Raw genomic sequence first — 15,442 nt, 5'->3', positions numbered from 1 at the left:
GGAGTGTTTTTTCAGTGAAGGTGGTAGAACATACTTCATGGTCTTCTTGCCCCCAGACTCCAACATCATTATGAACACAAGGTAGGGAAGAATAAATTGGGGAGCTATCTTTCCAGGAAAGAACTGAGTTCTCTGCTTCTTTTATTGTATGAACACAGCCTATTCTTCAAAATATAGGCAGCAAATCTGGGGTGGACTTAGAGAAAACCACCTTATGAATGCCCCCACTTCTAGGTGCTAAACATTTCATGAATGTGCTTTATATAGTGACTAGAGGCCCGGTGTACAAAATTCATGCCCGGGGGGAGGGTCCCCCCCTCAGCCCAGCCTGCACCCTCTCCAATCTGGGACCCTTCAGGGGATGTCCGACTGCCGGTGTGGATCGGGCCTAATCTGGCAGTCAGACATCCCTCTCACAATCCAGGACCACTGGCTCCTAACTGCTCACCTGCCTGCCTGCCTGATTGCACCTAACTGTCCCCCTGTTAGCCTGGTCACCCCCAACTACACCTTGCAGGTGTAGTTGCCCCCAACTGCCCCCCCCCCCCCCCCCCCCCCCCCGCTGGCCTGGTCACCCCACGCAGCCTGCTGTTCAGTTGTTTGGTCGCCCCTCACTAACCCTCCTGCCGGCCTGGTCGGCCTGCTGCTTGGTCATTTGGTCGTCCCTCACTAACCCTCCTGCCGGCCTGGTCGGCCTGCTGCTTGGTCATTTGGTCGTCCCTCACTAACCCCCCTGCCGGCCTGGTCGCCCCACACAGCCTGTTCGGTCATCCGTTTGGTTGTTTCGGATGCGATGGTCGCTTAGCCTTTTATATATATATATAGATGTTCCCCAGTTGCCTAGCCTTAGCTCTCCTCTCTGCCCACTTTACACCAGTGGTTTCTAGTCCTTTAGAGTAAGAGCATTGTAATGAATATTTTTCATTCATTTCATTCTATTGAGGGGATTCCCCACCTCAGGAGTCTTGAGAGGCAGAGCACACTTCTCACTACAGAAACTAGATATATTAAAGTCTTGATTTCTCAGTATGCCTTGCAGCCAGGCTACAGGTCTAGTGGTAGTATTTTTTATTTTTTAAAGTGGCACCACAGAGACTTCTCTGGTGGCAGAGTTGGTGGCATCAAGGTGGTGTTTCCACGGCAGCAGTAGCAGCAGAACAAGTTGTAACACCTGGTGCTTGATGGCATGATAGTTTCTTTAGCAGACCAATGAGCTCTTAGTTTAATTTTCTGGCCTTCCCAACAATTCTGTGAACTACCTAAAAAGTATTTCCATAAACTCATTTTCTGCTTAAATTAGCCAGGATTTGTTTCTTTTACTTACAACTGAGCACCCTACTTGATGTAGAAATCTCAGAGACTCTGATAAAGTCATGGGCCCATTCTCTGGGTTCCAGACCCACTTGTCCTGTGGTCTGTTGGACACCTTCGTTTGGGTGTCTCAATGTCACCCGAGACACTAACCATCCTCCAGGGCCCTTAATGTGTTGCACATTTCCTATCTCAGAAACCAGGGATGTGGGAAGGTGTTATGCAAAGAGCTGAGGTTCGAGAAAACCTCAGGGTATTGCTTGCCGATTCCAAAGAAGTCACCCAGAGGACTGGCTGTGCAAAACATGGGTTTATTAGGACTTTCATGCATACCAGTGGTGGCCGGCGGGTGAAGTTTACTGCCACAGTGGGGGTGGCCAGCCAGTAAAGTTTCCACAACCTAAGGTTTCCCAGTACAGGATTATGTAGAGCACAGAAAACAAAGCAAACAGGACATGCAGGATGATGGTGTGAAATCAAAACACAAGCTGTTTTTGTGCAGTTGTTTACAGTCCGAGTTCACAGTCAGAAGCAGTTTCTCCCTTGACTGAGTTGCTGGCCAGGCTCCCAAGGTCTCGCAGTCCACTCACAGGTGGCTTTCACCATATTCCACAGTGGGGGAGGGGGAGGGGAGCTTTGGAAGCAGCCCATGTTCCCATATACCAGTGGTCGGCAAACCGCGGCTCGCGAGCCACATGCGACTGTTTGGCCCCTTGAGTGTGGCTCTTCCACAAAATACCACGGCCTGGGCGAGTCTATTTTGAAGAAGTGGCGTTAGAAGAAGTTTAAAAAATTTGGCTCTCAAAAGAAATTTCAATCGTTGTACTGTTGATATTTGGCTCTGTTGACTAATGAGTTTGCCGACCACTGCCATATACCATACCGAAGGAAATCAGGGGAATGCGGTGTCAGAGAAGCCAGAGAAGTCTGTGTTTTAAGGAAGGATGATCAGTACTTTTAGTGCTTAAGCTGAGACCTAGAAATCATCGCTGACCCTCCACCCCTTCCCAGACTGGCCCAGGTACCAGAAACCATTCTGATGCCTGCTCTGAGCTTTCTGTTGCTCTGTCCTTACTCATTTTATTAGTACCATCCTTCTCTAGGTTCCGGGGACATAGCCTCTTTACACCCCACTCCTCATGTTGCAGGGCAAGCTACCAGAGTCAGCCCACTCCCTACAAGCCTTGCCCTGGCAGGCAGTCTAAAGCAGACCTCCTCTTCCCGCACACGTGGCCTCTGAACTGTTTCATCCACCAGGCAGTATAGGCAGAATATACAGGGCTGATAAAAATAAGTTCTTAATTTTTTTTAAATGTCAAAACCTAAATAAATATCTGTAAACTGTACCATCTGTTAAACCCATTAATTGTTAATTTTATGACAATTTCAGAAAAATTTTCTTACACTTGAAAATAATTAGTAGGTTAGAGTTTTCAGGGGCATATAAAAATGAGACCTAAAAAATTAATGGTAAATCCTAGCCCTGGCCGGTGTGGTTCAGTTGGTTGGGCATCATCCTGTGCACCGAAAGGTTGCCATTTTCTTTTCCCAGTCAGGGCACATGCCTGGGTTCTGGGCTCAGTCCCTGGAAGGGGGCATGCAGGAGGCAGCTGATTGATATTTCGCTCTCACATGGATATTTCTCTCTCTCCCCCCCTCTCCTTCTCCCTTCCTCTCTCTCTAAAAATCAATAAAACAATCTAACAATCTTTAAAAAATAAGTGTGACATTTTGATTGTCCCTTTCTCTCCTGCAGGTGTTCCTGGATTGGGCGTAGGTGGGAAGGGCTTTGCTTACATTTCATAGCTCTGCCCGAGCTGACAGCTCCAGGCCTTATAGCAGCTCACCTGCACAGCCTCTGTTTTCCAGCATTCCTCAGTTCAGTCATCCCACTCGTGTCCTGACACCCTGTCCCTCCTAGTCCCACAGCTCCCCACATGGCTGAGAAAGCTGTAGGGCAGCACTAGCTAGTTCTCTAATTTTTGAACAATCCTCCATACTTAGCAGAGAGTTCTGCACAAAAAAGGTGCTCAATTTGGGGAGTATTGCCATCTTAATACCAACTCTTCCAATCCATGAAACATTAATTTAGTTCTGGTGTGTGTGCACTAAACTGATCTCTAATTAGTGTTATCTGACAACAAGGCTGGATCAGACATTCATAGTTGATCAGCAAACAGAATTAATTGCCAAATGTTTATTTCATTTTGAGCCATGGGCATAAGGTACAATTTTACTTTTGTCAAGGTAGGAGAAGAGAACAATAGAAAGACTTGCATAAATTGGTAAACCTGCCAGTAATCAAAGACAGATCTCCTTAGGAAAAACTTATATTTTGCATTATATACTTTTCAGACATGTCCCTGTTTAAAAAACCTTAATATGACACGTGATCTAAACATCTCTGATTTTATCTTATAGAACAGAAAAATTATGGGGTGGCTTTTTGTGATGTAGAGTCTCTTAAAAATCTTTTGAATAACAGAGGTAAATTTTAATTAATGCATAAATCAACTGTTTCTGGACTTTAAAAAAATGGAAGTCCATCCTCCCCCACCCCAAATTTTGGTATTTTTACCAACAGGGTCCATGAACCCTGGAACAAACTATACTAATTGCTTCTATGTTTGTTATATTGACAAGCCTCAATTCTTATCTCCCTTCCTTAACTGTCAAGCAACTTGATACTGCATTGTAATAATGACGTTACCATAGAGTATTTAAGTCAACAGCATATAACATTTGTTGCCAGTGGTGACATTAATATTACAGGAATAGAATGAGAGCGATTACTGTGTTAATGACCCCTGAAATAGACTGAGTTCCCTTGTCAGTATCAAGAGTTTGTCATGTTGGTGGTCATGGTGTTGCAATCCATTATCTCACTGAGAATTGTTGGCTTCAGCTATGGTAACTAGCCACAATATATAATACTTGAGCCACTTGAAAACTTAAAAAAATGTTTTGTCTAAGGCTTTTACATTATGAGTTCCCCAAGAAAATCCAGTTCCTCTATGTACATATTTTAGGGAGTTGTGTTTTACCTCTTCGTGTACTTTCTCTGATTTCTCTTTACAAGTGTCAGTGACATTCTACCTAGCCACCTATTTATCTATCCATCGATATCTCACCATGTCCTATCATTTAAAAAAAAATCCTCATCAAAGTACATGCTTTTATTGATTTGAGAGAGAGAGAGAGAGAGAGAAAAGGAGAGGGAGAGAGGGAGGGAGGAAGGGAGAGAGAGAGAACTGACGTGGGATTGAACCTGCAACCTGGTATGTGCCCTGACCAGGAATTGAACTGGCAACATTTAAGTGTATGGGATGACCCTCCAACCAGTGACCCACACTAGCCAGGGCTCACCATGTTCTACAAAATGTCCCTTCCTTTCTCCTTCCTTCCCCTCCTTTTCCTCTTCCTCTCTCTTCCTCCCTTTCTTTCTTTCATTTACTAATGCCATGATTGTTATTAAATAGCTACTAAGTGCCAGGCACTGGGGACAAGCAGTAAACAGATTGGGTCCCTATTGTCTTGCAGTTTAACTTCTGGTGAGGGAAGAAAGAAAATAAGATTGTTGTCCGGACTGGTATGGCTCAGTGGTTGAGCATGGACCTAAGAACCAGGAGGTCATGGCTCAATTCACAGTCAGGGCACATGCCTGGGTTGCGGGCTTGATCCCCAGTGTGGTGCATGCAGGAGGCAGCTGATCAGTGATTCTCTCCCATCATTGATGTTTCTATCTCTCCCTCTCCCTCCCTCTCTGAAATCAATAAAAAATATATATTAAAAAAATGAAATGATTATTTTAGATGGTTTTAAGTGCTCTAAGACAACAAAGGAGGGTTCTGGGATAGACTGTGGGATAGGACTACATTAGATGCAGTGATCAGGGAAGGCTTCTCTGAGGAGGTGACAGGTGAGCTGAGATCTGAATAATGAAAAGGAACCACCAGCCTTGTGCAGGTATAGGGGCAGAGCCTTACAGACAGGTGAAACAGTAAGTGCAAAATATTTGAAGCAGCTTAAAATACACAATGAAAAACATACAAAAAAGTTAAAAGTGGGAAATGGGAAAATAGAAGAGAACAGGAGAAAGTTGTAATGCCTGTATACAAGCCACAGAGTTTGACAAAGTTATTAAAGTGTAGATGCAAATTTGGTTCCTTTCTTCCTGGAAGCCAAGGTAAAAAGGGAAATGTGATGAATTTCATGGTTTGCTTTTTTTCTTAAGGAAAAGAGGTGTCGGGTATTCAAGGGAAAAAGTATTTTTTTTCTGGCACTCAGGATTGAAATACATTTCTTACATGGACCTTCCTGTAAGGGACATAGAGTATATTAGTCACCAAATTTAAAAAGCAGCAGTATAGTCAGGAGGTAATCTGTTATTGCAGCCATATAAAACCAATATAGTTAAATTCATTTTGGTTGCAATAACAGTAACTCAGCCACTTGAACTAGCTTAAGCAAAAGAGGGCACTTTATTATAAAGATTTGAAATATTACATGGAATTCAAAGGCAGGAATGCAGCTCATTTCAGGAAATACTATGATCAGGGATGGAGAGCTGTCAGAACTCTTTTTGTCTCTTCTTTCCTCTTTGTGAATCCTTCCTGTTCTTTTCACATTTCCCCTGCAGATTGGCTTTCTGCATTTCTCCAGGCCACATGGTAGGAAAACATGTCTGTGGACAGCGTCTGACTGCCTGTGTTGTGATGATCTATGCTAATATGTTAGCTACTTAGAGAAAAATGGAAATCTCTCAGTCCTAATTCCATATTCCTGGGAGAGGAATATGATCGACTTTGTGTGAGTCAGGTACCTACTATTGGAGCAATTGGCTGTAGCCCGGTGGCCTAGCTACCTTATCTGAGGATCCAGGGCTAGTTTGCAGAAAAAGCCTCCTAACTATACTTCTGTTTTTAAAATGCAACTCATAATTCATCCAGGGGTCAAGAAATCATGTAAAGATGGAAACCAGCATGAAAAAGAGATAAAAAGTACTAGAATGCATAGCATGTGGGATGGATAATATTTTATAAAACTTGCTTCAGTTATTAAATGCATAGGTATATGTGTACTGGGTCATAACGTAAAATATAATTCTTTTCTTTTGGTGGATTATGGTCCAAAAGTTTGAAAAACCCTGGGCTGGGCAATCTGGTAGGATTCTACTACAGAGATGTAATAAGCATCATTCTTAATCCCTCTAGTAAGTACAGAGGTTTTTGTTTTTTTTAACCACAATCTTTTGCCCAGCTGGTGTGGCTTAGTGGTTGAGCATCAACCCATGAACCAGTAGGTCACTGGTCAGGGCACATGCCAGGGTTTCAGGCTCGATCCCCACTAGGGGGAGTGCAAGAGGCAGCCAATTGATGTTTCTCATTGCTGTTTCTATCTTTATTCCTCTCCCTTCCTCTCTCTCTAAAATTAATAAAACATATTTAGAAAAAACCAATGTTATATGTTTTAAGCGTAAACATATAGCATAAGTGTAAAGCATGACAGGCATTTTGCAAAGGTGAAGACAAAGTGGTACAAGCACACAGCTTTTTGACAGACAGGCTTTACTTCAGAATAAAAAGTGGACCAGTGGTTTCCAACCTGGCTTTGTATCAAACTTGCTTGAAAACCGTTTTAAAAATGATTTAATGGGATCTATGTAATCAGTTTCTGGGAGTGTTACCTGTTAATCTGTATTTCAACACAAAATAAAGCAAAACAGAACTCCCCAGATGTCTCTGATATGTAGCCAGGTTTAGGATTCATTGACCCAGAGACCATATATAGATGAGGGGTCGTCTTCATGCCTTTCAAACAATTCCTTAAAACTGCAGTTTCTCTCAACTAGGCCATATATATAATTGATTTCAGAGAGGAAGGGAGAGGGAGAGAGATAGAAACATCAATGATGAGATAAAATCATTGATGGGCTGCCTCCTGCACGCCCCCTACTGGGGATGGAGCCCACAACTTAGACATGTGTCCTTGACTGGAATCGAATCTGGGACCCTTCAGTCCATACGCTGCCGCTCAATCCACTGAGCCAAACTGGCCAGGGCTCAACTAGGCTTTTGATGGGCATTAGGAAGTGGACAATTCAAAGCTATTTCTTGGTAAGATCTGGAATGTAAGGCTTCATTCACGGCTGCTGGTTAAAGGCAGATCCATACACTTCACCATTGAATTAAGCAGATGGTAGTTTATTGCCTTCTGTTGGACATAGTGGTACTCATGCTTGGATGAGGGCAGGTTTTTGTGTGTGTGTGGGTGGAGGGGAGCGCACAGAAAATTCTTGTAGGCTATTCCAGACCCTTGTTAGACAATAGTTCTGTATTTCTCCAGAAAAAAATCTGGCCAAGATCCCAAAGTTCTATAGTACAGGACATAATGGGGATTATTTGTGCTTGGAAAATTTGCAAAAGTTTGAAGTTGCCAGTGGCCCACCATGGCCATTATGAATTTTCAGATGAACTTGACAGGATGAACCAGTTGCCAACTGTGCCCCTATCTCCAAGCAATAAAATGGATAGAACTGCTGTACCAAGTTATTGGCTATCAACCAAATTTTAGGGGACACCTGCTTCAAATAATTAGGCTAATATTAGGAGAGTTGAATTTCCCCCCACATCTGCTGGAGAGCAGGGCCCGTGTCCACAGAAGTCATTCCTAGTTCAGGTCCAGAAGTACATTAGCATACAGCCGGAGCCTATTCGGCGCGTGCACTCATGCGGTTCTAGAGGTTTGTGGCTAAAATGTATTTCTGGGAATTTCCATTTGGTCTGTCCAGAGCCTTTACGGCCCCTCGGTGGAGACAAACACCCTCCCTCCCAGGCTCCCCTCAACCCTGATACCACGTTCCCGTCTTGTCAGGCTGGTTCTGAACCCATGGCCGTGCAAGGTCCAACGGGCTGGACGGCCAGGCCTCGGGCGCCGGGGGACAATATTGGCCGGGCCATACCTTCGTCCTGTGGTGGCACTGTTGGGAAGTTTTAATTTCATGTAACATGGATGTTTCACTGTCCCAGAGACAGGATTCTCAGGTCCGGCCCTAAGGGGAGCTGCTTTCGGAGTCGCCGGAGGGCGCAGCCGGCACGTGGGCTCCTGGGAACGGCGGGAGAAGGAGCTTTGTCCTCGCGCGGCCCCCGTCCGCCCTCCTGCGGCTGTTCCGCGGCCCCAAAGTGGCTCCAGGTGCGGCATTCCGGGCTCGGCAGCCGCCAGCGCCCGGCGTGCGCGCCCGTCCGACACCGACTCCCTCGCCGCCGGGTGAGTGGCCGCTGGCGGCGCCGCGCCGGGCGGGCTCCGCGGGAATGGGAGTGGGTCCCGGGCTGCAGGCGGACGCGGCCGTTGCTATAGCAACGCGCTGGCAAACGGGCTGCCGGGCCTCAGCTGCGGGGTGGGCTGGCCGCCCCGCCGCCGAGGGAGGCGGCCGAGGTCCCCTCCGAGCGTCAGCTGGGGCCGAGCCGTTGGGACCCCATTTCTCCTGGGTCCGGTGTTTGGGGTGGTCCCTGGCTACCCTGGTTCATCTCCACCTCTCACCTTCACTCCATCTTGGGACCTGAACCTTTTTGAAAGTTTAAAGCGAACTTACGATGGGGTAAGTGCGATTTGGGAAAAGTAACCCATCTAAAAATTCTGAAATGGCCTTTTTTCTTTTTTTTTTCTTGTCTTTTTAAATCTCCTAGACCTGAGAGGTAGTAGGGCCTCATAAAATGGCAGCACTGAATACAGCCCTTTGCCCACAGTGGCTGCACACAGCAGTCCATAGGGTGGCGTAAGACCACCCTGACGGGCTAGCGGGCCGGTAATTTAAGCACTCTGCCTCAGTTTCCTCACCTGTAAATGCAGATAATTTCTCACAAAATTGTGGGCTTGAACGAGTCCGCAGGTGAAACTCCTTTGTGAACAGTAAATGTAAAAACAATTGAGAGTTCCTTGTAAGGGATTTGCATGCTACAGGTGGTTTGATACTCCTGGTCTCACCTCATCAGCTAAGAAGGACCTGCTTTTTTGGCCACCAAACAGCTCCAGTATCCAATCAGAAGACCGGGTGGTCATGCCCTGGGGGAGGGCTCTGAGAATGGAAAGAAACAAGTTTTGAACCTAAGCTTTCTCTCCTTGTTTTATACACTCTTCCCAGTCCACGCTTCAAATTACAACCAGTATGCAGATGTCCCATACATTTAAATTTCTGGCTCATGTAAATTTCTCCTGTTCCTGTCTCAATGAATCATTCCATCATTTGTCAAGATTGTAAGCCAGAAGTCTTGAACTCATCCTTGACTCCTGCCATTCCCGCTCCTTCCATATCCAAATCATCATCAAGATCTATTCATTTTATTGGTATCTTCAAACCAATCTCAAATTCATTCACTCATTTCTGTCCCTACCACTATCACCTTAGACCAGTGATTTTCAACTGGTGTGCTGCAAGAATTTTTAAAACATGAAATACCTGACTATTTAGTCAGGGGCACTGACCTCTTTTTCCTTAGATTGTCATATAAAAAAATAACAGCCAACACAATAATAGCCATCCAGTGTGAATGACTCACATACCTATTTTTTGTCAGATCTGCAAAAAAGGTATTTTTTGTGTGTTGCAGAATTTTAGTAACTGGTTTATGTGTGCCATGTGATGAAAAAAGTTGAAAATCACTGATCTAGGACAGTGAATGGTCCTTAGTGCTATGGAAGGATCAGCACTTACTGCATCATTTTTAGTGGCTTCATAATAATCCACATTGTGGATGAACCATAATTTGCAATTTACTCATTGTTGGGTATTTATATTTCAACTACAAAAATGTTGAGATGAATATCTTCATACTTAAATCTTTTGACTGGATTTTTGACTACTGAAGATCATTTCCTAAAGATGAAATGACAAAGCTACAATGAAGCATCATCTCACACCTGCTAGAATGGCTACCACTAATCAACAAACAACAAGTGCTGGCGAGAATGTGGAGAAAAGGGAATCCTAGTACACTGGTGGTGGGAATGTTTTCCACTATGGAAAACAGAATAGAGTATCCTCAAAAAATTAAATATGGAATGGCCGTTTGCCCCAACAATCCTACTTCTGGGAATATATTCTAAGAATCCCGAAACACCAATCAGAATACATGCATCCTTACGTTCATAGCAGTGTTATTTACAAAAGTTAAGATCTGGAAACAGCCAAACTGCCCATCAGTAGATGAATGGATAAAAAAGCTGTGGTACATTTACACAATGGAATACTATGAGCTATAAAAAAGGAGGAGTTCTTACCCTTTGAGACAGCATGGATGGACCTGGAGACTATTATGATAAGTGAAATAAACCAGTCGGAGAAAGACAAACATCACATGATCTTATATGTGGAATCTAATGAGCAAAATAAACTGATGAACAAAATAGAACCAGAGACATGGATGCATGGAACAGATTGACAGATCTCAGGGGGAAAGGGAGGTGGGGGGACAGGAAGAGATTAACCAAAGAACTTACATGCATATATGCATAGCCCATGGACAGACAATAGTGAGGTAAAGGCCTGAGGTGGTGGTGGGGAGAAATGGAGGACATCTGTAATATTCTTAAAAGAGAAAAGTTATGGAATTCCTGGGGAAGAATTCCTGAGGTTTTAGGCAAAATTGTCTATAACACTTCATTTGATGTAATGAAAAAGAACCCCATCACCAGCTACATAAATGATGTTAAAACGAAAAAAATAAGTTTCCACATTTTTCCACAAAAGAGACAGTAGAAAGAGCACTGGCGTTGGAACCAGGTGACAGAAGACCTGGCTTGGCTGCTATGACAAGTTTTAACTTCAGTCTGCTCACGTGCAAAGTGAGGATATCTCAACCTATTTGACAGATTGTCATGAGGCTTCTATGAGCTTATAATTGTGAAACAATTAATTAAATATGATACTGTTATTTTAGTGACTGATTTAAAAATATGAAATTACAGGGTCGAAAGGCAGGCTCATTGTGAATGCTCTTGAAACACATTGCCATCTTCAGAAAGATTATACTAGCTTACCATCCCGCCATCACTTTTATGACACCTGTATGAGCATTATTATTTTTAAAAATCTTTGTTAATATCACAGATAAAAATAGTACCTCCTTATTTTAACTCACATGTTTCATTATTAATGTATTTCAGCATAAAAAAATCTTGTTAGCTATTAGATATTTCTCTTCTGTGAATTACCTGCATAAACTCTATGATGGTTTTTATATTGGAGTCTCATTTTTTTCATATCAATTGCTTAATTGTTTTTTTAAAATATATTTTATTGATTTTTTACAGAGAGGAAGGGAGAGGGATAGAGAGTTAGAAACATCGATGAGAGAGAAACATCGATCAGCTGCCTCCTGCACACCCCCTACTGGGGATGTGCCCGCAACCAAGGTACATGCCCTTGACCGGAATCGAACCTGGGACCCTTGAGTCCGCAGGCCGACGCTCTATCCACTGAGCCAAACCAGTTAGGGCCAATTGCTTAATTGTTTGATTTCTGCCTCTCCCAGCCCAGGCAGGAGCCAGTGTACTGGGCTTTGGCTGGAATTCGTTGAATCAGGTATCCCTGGAACCCGGGGCGAGTTGTTACTTGCCTGCAGGCTACAGAGCCATGTAGAAAGTGTTTCTGTCTGTATCTTGGGGAAAATCTGAAATAAAGACCAGTATCTGTGTATCTGAATCTTCAGTCTAACTGGACTTGGAAGAAAGAAGGTATCCAGGTAGGAGGCAAAGGACCAAGGCAGGGGAGGCAAGAGTGAACTCCTGAAACCTGGCAGAAAGAAGCTGTAACCTCTTTTTTTTTTTGTAGGAACCTTGCATTTTTTCTGTATGAACAAGGAGGGGAACACTGGGGGCGCTGACTTGCCAGACACTGATTTGTATGAATTCTTGATAGAGTCAGGATATTAACCCTTGCCTATCATATGGGGGCATGTCCCCACAATTGCCTTTTCATTTAATTTACAATGCTTTTGATTTATAGAATTTAAAACAATTTTATGTTGTCTACCTATTAACCTTTTTATTTTTGATTCATTGCTTTTATGCTCAGAAAGTCCTTTACATACTGAGACCAAATAACTATGTTTTCTTTAAAAGTGTTATTTTGTGGTGTCAGTAAATTAAGCAAGAGTTAATGAGAGTGAGAACTGAGTAGTGTGATTTCCAATAAAAAACCTGAAAGATGATGATACAAAGGGTGATACTTAAGTCATCTTCCTGTTTCCTTAAAGATGGAAGGAAAGAGCTTATGCTGCTGTCAGGCAGATGGAGGACAACTTCTCCTGCTGGTGTCTGTCACACGTTGTGAATGTGTAGACTCTTCTCCTTAGAGACTTTTAGAAGTGTCCTGAAAGAGGAGATGTGATCTCTGAAGATACTTCCTACATCTCTTATCCATCTCATGATCCCATATAGTATTTCAAGCACCCACAGTTTTAGATACCGAGAAATAATTTCCCTGATTTTAAAAGAGGCTTAAGAAAAGGAAACTGTAATGTAAAATTAATGCTGACCTTCTCAGCTTTGGAAGATTAGCGTGCTTTAAGAATGTCCCTTCCAGCTGAGCTGAGCTCCAAGGTGAATTATGTTTTGCTTGGATCTGCCTTAGGGTTCTAGAATGTGGAAAGTGGACAACTTATTGTTAAACTAACTGTATTAATATATCTTTCCTTAGTTCATTAACTGAAATAAATCATAGGGTGCATGAGAAACTAATCGCCTCACAAATTCCTGCAGTTTTGTCAACCTAAAGTTGTTTCATTTCATAAAGGTGTGTAAGGTGAGTGGCACTAACTTTTATAATTAATCAGAATATCCTTTCTACTTATAATGGACTAATTTTCTTAATAATTAGATTCGTCAGTTTGAATATCAGTGAAGATATGGTATTACATTAGGAATAAAGCAAAAAACAACATTCTGTTTTAAAGAAGTTGATTTAGAAATACTATTGCATTTGGCTTATTTTTATCTAAATTATTTAGTAGATATTATTAACCATTATAAACATCATTCAACAAATATATATTGGGAGCCTGTAATGTTCCAGGCATTGTTTCAGAATGCTGCTTTATTTTCACTTTTACATTGTTTGTGTTCAAAGTTTGCTTGTGAGTCAGTATTCTTTTTTGTTGTTGTTAATCCTCAGCTGAGGATATTTTTTTCATTGATTTTTAGAGAGAGTAGAAGAGAGGGAGGAGGGGGAGAGAGAAAGAGAGAAGGTGAGGTGTGAGAGAGAGAGAAACATCAATGTGAGAAAGACGTGTTGGTTGGTTGCCTCCAATATGCATCCCTACTGGGGTGGGGGATGGACTCTGCAACTCAGGTATGTGCTCTTGCCTGTGAATCTAACCAAGACCCTTTGGGCTGTGGGCAGGCGCTCTAACCACTGAGAACCCAGCCAGGGCTGATTCAATATTCTCAACATGAACTGTGTTTATTTGGAAAAACTGGTCATTGGACTCACACATATTTATTTAGGGACTCTAAGAAAAGCCTTATGAAAAATGTTCATCCAGCCTCTAAGGTTGAGGTGCTGGTAATTGAAAGTTCTACTCTGTGACTGTCATTGTCACAGTGAATGCTCATCTGCAGTGACAGAGTTTGTTGAGAGAATCCACTTATGATTTACCAAAAGCAGGGCATCTGAGGCTCAGGTTCTTATACTTGAATTCTTTTAAGTCTATTTGCAGTTAGCAGATCTAACATAGAGGCTCTTATATCTGCTCCAGGGAGCTCAACTTCCAATCAGCTGAGATACTAGGAAGAAAGCAAATACTTATCCTTGGATGTTTTTCATGGAAATCAAATTAGCTTTTCCTTTCAATCTTTTTTATGTTGGTGTTCAGTTTATGGTAATAAAATTCAATTATTTTCATATTTGTTATTATGAAAGGAAGCACCAATGTCTAGTAGTGATTTTCAAGTTAACTGTTTTTCTGTCATATCTCTTTGACGGTACATATGTTATAATGTATACACTTAACTCCTTCTTATAGTCACACCTCACTTTTAAAATTATGATATAATTAATGTATTATAAAATTCACCCTTTTAAAGTATGTAATTAAGCTTTTAGTATATCAGAAGGTTTTGCAGCAATCAACACTGTTTAATTCCAGAATGTTTCATCATCCCTGTTATGCAAAGAGCCAAGGTCCGAGAAGGCCTCAGCATATTGTTTGCTGATTCCAAAGAAATAACCTGGAAAACCGGGCTGGAAAAGACATGAGTTTATTAGGACTTACGTGTGCACCTGGGTTGGGTTGGTTGGTTGGAATGCAGGGGTTGGGAGCCACCTGCCGTGGAAATCTTTGCAATATAGACTTTCTTGATTATATAGAGCACAGAAGACAAAGCAAACAGGACATGCAGAATTGAGAGCAAGAGAGAGCAGGAAACATCGACCTTACACACATGCCCTGACTGGGGCCAAACCCACAACCCAGGTATGTGCCGTGACCGGGAATCGAACCAGCAACCTTTTGATGCACAGGATGCTGCTTCAACCAACTGAGCCACACCAGCCAGGCATATACATATACTAGGTTCTTGAAATACAAAGATATAGCTTTTGAGAGCTCATGGTCTCTTTGAGGGAAGCAAAGCCCCAAAATTGTAATATTCTATGAAAGGTGCTATAAGAGACTCATAGATAGGTGCTGTGGGACTTGGAGGAGAGCACTCCTGAGTCTGCTTGGGGAAGTCAGGGAAGGGTGAGCAAAAAGGGAAAGGATTCTGAGGCAGAATGAACAGCAGGCCCAAAGGCCTGGAGGTGGCTCACTGGTTGAGCATTGACCCATGAACCAGGAGTTCACTGGTTTGATTCTTGGTCAGGTCACATGCCCAGGTTGCAGGCGCGATTCCCAGTAGGGGGCATGCAGGAGACAGCTGATCAATGAAAACATTGATGTTCCTATTTCTCTATCCTTCTCCCTTCCTCTCTCTAAAAATCATATTTTTAAAAAAGTTGGTATCTAGAACAATCAGAGAGAGTGACTTGACAGGATAGTAGTGCTTAGCTTAAAAAGAGCCTGCTATGTTGGGCTAAGATTTGAGGTGATTTCCCCCCGTATTTTTTTAATTAAAAATTTTTTTTTAATGTTGAAAT

The 15,442-nt window shown here is 42.8% G+C and overlaps 1 protein-coding gene across 5 annotated transcripts in view; it reads left to right on the top strand.

Moving 5' to 3' along the window:
• Positions 1–8,472: 8,472 nt before the first annotated feature.
• The window catches only part of STK33 (serine/threonine kinase 33), a 136,072-nt gene continuing 129,102 nt past the window's right edge, over positions 8,473–15,442 (top strand). For 2 of the 5 annotated variants that reach the window (XM_080640140.1, XM_080640141.1), the window contains exon 1: positions 8,503–8,577. The gene's annotated coding sequence lies outside the window, so the exon portion shown is untranslated. Of the gene's footprint in view, positions 8,578–8,691; positions 8,909–15,442 lie in introns of those variants that run through there. The other 3 variants (XM_080640144.1, XM_080640142.1, XM_080640143.1) reach the window with 3 other exon arrangements.

This window comes from Plecotus auritus, assembly GCF_963455305.1.
Source record: "Plecotus auritus genome assembly, chromosome: 9".
NCBI lineage: Eukaryota > Metazoa > Chordata > Mammalia > Chiroptera > Vespertilionidae > Plecotus > Plecotus auritus.
This window is presented reverse-complemented; position numbering and strand designations above follow the sequence as displayed.